The 6,804-nt window shown below is 38.4% G+C and overlaps 1 long non-coding RNA gene across 1 annotated transcript in view; it reads right to left on the bottom strand.

Annotated features, from left to right (window-relative positions):
• LOC119905230 overlaps positions 1–6,287 on the bottom strand; it is a 59,226-nt gene extending 52,939 nt beyond the window's left edge. The window contains exons 1-2 of the long non-coding RNA XR_005444798.1: positions 6,226–6,287; positions 5,526–5,613 (exon numbers count right to left, since the gene is read on the bottom strand). This is a non-coding gene — a long non-coding RNA (uncharacterized LOC119905230). The remainder of the gene's footprint in view (positions 1–5,525; positions 5,614–6,225) is intronic.
• Positions 6,288–6,804: the final 517 nt, after the last annotated feature.

The raw sequence follows: 6,804 nt of genomic DNA on the forward strand, positions 1-6,804 counted from the left end.
CACAAAAACATGATACTAAAGGTAAGTCTAGTTGTAAACGTTTCAGAGGCAACTATTCTTAAATTATTAGCTTCCTAAAAAACATTTGCTGCATTCATGTTTGCTAGCTAGCAGTTTCCTTCTCTGTCATTTCTTACCTGCTAATTTATCAATTCTTGCCCACACCAGCTGTCAGTCAGTGGAATAACATAAATCCATCAGCAGGTGTATTGCTTTTTTGGGACCTGCCCATAAAATCATTGCTCCATAGCGCCACTAGTGGTCAAAATCTCCACAGGATACCCAGAAAAGAAACTAAGTTCTTTGCTTCCTCCCCTTGTGGTTTAACCCAGCCAGTATTACCGCCTCTGTAAAATATTTCTGTAACTAAAACTCCAATCTGCTAATGGCCACATAAAACAGCATTACATTCTGAATAGACTTTTGTGTGCTCTCTTCCTGCACACTGAAAAAAATAAAAACCACTTCAGCTATTTGCAGCTAGTCTGCTTGATTCAAACAACATGGCACCTGTGACTATTCAACAAGGGCACTTTCAAATTGCCTGTCATCAGTAAAAGCTGCAATTTCTGCCACAAAAAAGGGAATAAAGACGCACAGCCGGTGTAAACAGATATGAGCCTCTATCGTTGTAATCAGGTGGAAATTGTGAGGCCTGTGCACACATTCCTGCTGCTGTTGGGAGTGCTGATACGCATCAGGGCTGTACAGAGCACTATATTATGTTCCAAATAGTTATTAATTTTCATCTTTGCCTTATCATATTTAGATTTAGTTGATAGCATGGACAAACCTACATCCACAGAAACACTGATTTAAACATTTGCTTTTTCATATTTTAGTCAGCATATCAGTAGACACTTCTCCCTGCACACACTCATTTCTGTAATTGCTTTTTCATATTTTGGTTAATGGCAGTGGGTGTTTCTGTCCAGAAAACACACACACACACACACACACACACACACACTTACTCAGATCCATAAATGTGCAAACTAGAAGCAGAGATTAATGTGTTGTGTTTAAAACTAACCTTTTCTGTAAGTCAAGCGTTCTGCCGGGTTATTTCTAATTTAAAACTGGAGCTATACCAGCCCCTTAACATCCTCATCCTTATTAAAGACATTTCAGGACACGCTGTAGCCAGGGGGCACGGTTCAAATATATATGATTCAGTGTCATTTGCAGAGGAAATCTGGGTTTTAGAGGAAGTTAATTCTGCCTTTTGTGACTATAGAGTTGACAAATGTAGTCTGTGGTCCAAGGTTTTTCTTTAATAGTATTGTAAGAGGTGCAGTTGAGCCTGTAAAGTTTCACAAATGACTGTGTTACTGTACTGAAATTCTTGTCTTGATTTAGATTTTATTATTGCACTCCAATCCTCACACACAATTTGAGAGTAATCTAACCAAACCATTGCTGTATTGGGTCAGAAAACATACGGATAATTTTTTTCATCATCATCCTCATCATACATATTTTGGAAGGTATTGTGCAAATGCTGTTGTCCTGCCCATAGGAACGTCAGTGCTGGAAAGGTAAGCAACTTATTTTTTTCATTTAGTTTTGAAGGAGTTATTGACTACTTCACGCTGGTAATTGATTTTTTTGTAGCTACATAGGGTCAGTGTAACAAACTAAAAACAATGACATGTTATGTTGTTGTTATGGCTAACATATTAGCAAACTGTTGCATATTTATGATCCGGCAAACACAGAGAAACTTCTGTTCTGGTCTCCACCATCTCTTTTGGTCCCTGCTGCAAATGAGTTTTTTTGGGGCAAAAAACAAATCAATGAGCATAAAAACACCAAACTGCTCCATAGAAAACGGGGGAATTTCAGAGTTGGAGACCTGTGGGGGTTATCACTAAACGTACTTAGTTACTTTCTATCTCAGATATGTAACCTTTCCTGTGACTGGCACCATACCTGGCAAACCTAGAAACAGAGTTGACACAAGCTCCACCCATCTGGCAACCAGAGGGGTTTAAAACAAATGCTATGAATTATTTGCTGCTCCTATTTGTCCCTGCTTTGGTATACATACCCAATGTGTTTATCTGAAATCAAAGGGTGTGGCAAAATCCGGGTAATGAAACCCAGCTGCAGGCTGGCAAAGAGACTGGATGGATCCCTCACAACACGGGATGGGGAGAGAGAGAATAACACAACAAGAAAATCGAAAAACACAAACAGAACGAGTGATTTGCACACAAAAGAAAACTGAATCAAGCACAGCCCATCTACTGGAGAGAGGTTCTTGTAAACAACTGACCATGCTAAAACAATACAGCTGGATTTCCTCTTGGTAAGCGACGATAATCATCACTCACTGTTTACCACAGCAGAGAGGGGTTCCAGCCCCAAAAGCCTCTGGTTCCCCAATAAGACAAACGAAGCTGGATTCACTAACTTTCTCTGTGATGATGCATTTCTACAAGCAAGACTTGGCACTGTGACTCACAACGGTCCAAGATCAGGAAAAATGTGATTCGGGGTCCTTTTGTGTAAAGAGATAAAGTTTAGCTTTAGTGCATCTTTATCAGAAAACCTGAGTTTAAACCATAATTTTGGCATAACTTACCTCCTAACTATGACAAAATTTCTCTTTTTTTAATGTATTCTAAATGTCCTTAATATCCGAGAGCGTGGAACACTTTTTCCCCAGCAACATTTCTTAACCATTCCAAAACTAATCATTTCTCTTTATGGAAAAAGAGCTTATCATATGCAAAGTGCTCGACATCAATGTCTTCATATTCTCGTTTGAGAAATTCATTGCGCGGTGAATTCCCTCGGGAACGCTGCAGCCAAGTTTCTGCCTTGCAAAAGTTTTTTTTAATTTTTTATTCTCTCACTTTAATTCAGCTTGGCACGTTATTTCTCAGAAATACCGTCGGGCTCGGGGGAGAAACATAGACGTGGTCTCACTTGTTAGTGCGGGTTTTAGTGCTGAATAAGGATCAGACAATGGCTGAGGGGAGAGGGGCTGCAGTCTAGTGAGGTATTGACACAGGAGATATTGCCTGAACAAAGTGGATCCGTGAGAACAGGGAGAGAGCGAGCGTGAAGGAGGAAAAAAAGAGAAAGATTATCTTAATTATCATTCAGGAGCTGCTTAGTGCAGCACCTGTGCATGAATAATGTCATTTATAGGCACATTGAGATGTGCATAATTCCCCCTTAAATCATACACATTAGCGGAATAACAAGGGATGAACAAGTCGGCCTCTCGCAGGCTCAACTAGGAGCGAGGGGGGTTCATTGTCAGCCCCTCACCTCCCCAATAAGAATGTATTTCTTTATTCAAAGTCTCCACTCTTCTTTCATTTAACAATTGCTAGTCGGTCCAGAAGAGCTGTGAGGTTACATATCCTGCTTCACATTACCACGCTGGGTTTCATTTGTGCACTGTATGACTTCAAAATAAAGGATATTTTAGGGCTGGGAGTGTGATTTAACAGCAGAGAGGTCAGTGCATATGTAGAAATGTAGCTTGGATGTTAACCAAAGTGGATATTTTGTTGAATCACCGCACTTCCAACACACTCAACAAGAACTCCTCAGATTTACAGTAACTCAGGCTTATTAAGGAAAGTCAGGGTTGACTTCCTACATTGGTGTGAAACAGTACTATGGCTATGATTAAGATGTTAAGCCTAGTTCACACTACACAATTTTGACAACGATTTTCACCACGAAACATTTTTTACTCAACTCCAACTCTTTCTGTAGCACAGACAATCCCTGTGTGAGCTAATTCACTCTTTCACCCATATTCTGTTTCTTTATAATGTTTATCTTTTTTATAGTAAACAACTCATGTTTCACGCATTTGTGTCCCTTTTCACGTGTATTTTCGGGTGACAGAGTCATCAGTTTGTGTAGAGTGTGAACGCCACAATGACTTCAAGACTCCCATTACAAGACAGCAAGTTGTGTAGTCTGAGTAGCACAGCGATCTGCCGACGAAAGTCGCTTAGTCTGCAGTAGGCTTTAGTTGATTTTTTAGTTGGTGTCAAATCAAACTGGAGTTTGTGCACATTCGCATAAAAGAGGCAGGCAGAGTTTTTTCATAATGGCAAATGTGTTTTCCCCAGAAGAATGCACAATGATCATAGAGTATAAGGAGTGAACGTTAATGGGCAAATCTAACACAATAGAGTTCCTGTTGTAATTCTCTATTTTTTCTTATGGATTTAGATGTAAAGGTACAACTGAGTATTAGGGCCATTGTAGGTTTAAAAAAATACGGAGCCGGGGAAGAGGGGTAATAATCCAAGAAAAAGGAGAGTGGTATCTTAATGGGAAGAAAATCAAAAATCTACAATTAGAGAGCTTAAAAATTCTCTGAAATTACATTTATGAGAGAAACTCTGAAAAATTGTATTTTTTGTCAAGGAAACACATCGATTCACTTTGCTAAGCTGCAACATCCCTCCACAAGCACCGCTGCCATGTATTATGCCCATGAATATCAAATTATACTTTGCCCCTGGATTTAACAATGAGGAAATACATGTGACTTTAGCCCACAATTACTATATTATCATATGCTTACAGAATATGCAAGTTTAATTTTTGTAAATTTACCACTTTCATGTCGGACTACTACCCCCTTCTCCTGGCTCTATATTTTTTGTAAGTGTAAAATAGTCAATCTAAATATGTGAAAACATTTACGATAATTCAGTTATACACATGGGCTACATCTCAGAAATCGGCCTGTTAATGAATTAAGATCTACTCCCTAAATCACAGAAGTTACAACCGACGTCAGAAAGTTACTCCTGAAGTTACCTGGAAAAGAGAGTAACCTCACTTTGTAGTACAGGCCTCTGAACCCAAAAGTAGATCAACACAGATTCCAATGTCAACAACACTGTCAAATGTATGGGTGACATGAACATATTAGAATATTTTATATTAATGGCTTATTATTATTCATGCATTTATGTGTAAGCATCATTTCACTTTTAAAGCTGGTAAAGGTGGGGCTACTTCCAACTACATGAGACACTGCCATGTAGCTTAATCTATGAAAATATATATTTTGAATCAATATTTATAATCTACACAGTAACTTGTACCTTAAACTGTAAAATAAATGTTATTGAGTAAAAAGTACAGTTTTTCCCTCTGAAATGTAGTGAAATATAAAGCAGCATGACAATTACTTAAGTATACGTACCTCAAAATGTACTTGAGTGAATGTACTGTTCCTTTCAACCACTGATTAGTTGGTACTAATGTCCTAGTACTATGATAGAAGTAGCATAAGTGACAGTAGCAGTACTAGTAGTGATAGTGAGAAGAGTGCATGAGTCGTAGTTGTATTTTAGCAGCAGCAGCAGTACTAGTAGTACATATGACATTGCAGTTGATGCTCCAATCCTGTACACAGCATTGGTACTGAATTGAATACTAGACTTATTAAATGGACTGGGTATTGGAAATATGCATATTGACATAAAATATTTAGAGCAAGCTTTGTTGATGTGTTAGTTACAGCCTCATCTTACCTTACAAAGTATTTCATCTTCAGTCTTTGTGACGTTGAAGTAGATGAGACCCACTGACCTCATGCCAACTGGGGGTTTATTCTCTCCTCTAGATAAAACATAAAGTAACATAAAGTCAGTACATGAACTTCACAAGACTGGGCTTCCACATGCTCACACATCCTCAGCAGGCCAACTGATTAAACATGTGTCTGTGTTCCATTACATATATAATCATTGCATCACTCAAATGATAAATAAAATTAAATATGTTCCTCCCTGATATTACATTGACAGTTCTGACTAAAAGAAAGCAACCTTTAATATGTTATAATGAGTAAATGAAATTTCAACACTGAACAGAAACATAAGGTGTAGTTCACACACAACACTGCATGACAGAGGTTTGACTTCAAATACCTAAACAAAGTAAAATAAAATCAGTCCAGTAGCTTCATATGACTGAGCTTCTGCACACCTCTAAAAGGTGGAAGGAGAAGGAAAAAGAACAGCATTAGATACCCACCTGTATGCAAAAGCAAGCCTAGCTAAAAATTTGTAAATTAGCATAGCCTCCTACAATTAAGTGCTGGGCTGTATTTGACAAAAAACACTTTTCTATTATACTTTTTTCTATGAACAACATTGGACAATATCCACGTAGTCCACAAAGTAAGATTTATACCACTGTTAAGCATTTCCCCCACATTTTAACACTTACTTGACAGGAGCTCTAACAAATACACCTCTCCTCAGCATGGCCTCTGTGCACTAGGGCAGAACAGAGGACAGGTAGTGACATCACAAACAAGGTCAAAGGCCACATAATGCATCCAAAATTAAATAAATGTATCCAAAATATCCAACAAGATATACCGAGACAAATATGTACCTAAGTCGTTTTATTGAAGGGGAGAAAAAAAGCTCTCCAAGCTAAGAAGCTTGCTATCTGTTTGCTAACTGTTGGCAAGTGCGTTAGCTTGGTTGCTAACTGAACAGTATGTTCACACTGTTTATTCAAAAGACATGCTAACTCACACCACAACATTCTGTATCGTAACTCTAGTATTAACAGTACCAGCAGGAAGTGTAGCAGTAGGTGCAGTGGCAGTAGATGTGGTAACATATTGTGCAGTAATAGTAGCAGTAGTAGAAGTCCAGCTAGTATTAGTCCAGTCTAATAATAGTACACTGAACCAGTTCACAATGACACTGCACCTCTCATCTGCATACAACAGCTTTGGTAGGTAGGTAGATTTATTTGTCACGATATAACAGGTCATATAGTGAACTTGAGTTT

The sequence above is a fragment of the Micropterus salmoides genome, unplaced genomic scaffold (assembly GCF_014851395.1).
Source record: "Micropterus salmoides isolate LMB-PRFRI ecotype aquatic unplaced genomic scaffold, ASM1485139v1 Ms_hic_scaffold_1, whole genome shotgun sequence".
Classification (NCBI taxonomy): Eukaryota; Metazoa; Chordata; class Actinopteri; order Centrarchiformes; family Centrarchidae; genus Micropterus; species Micropterus salmoides.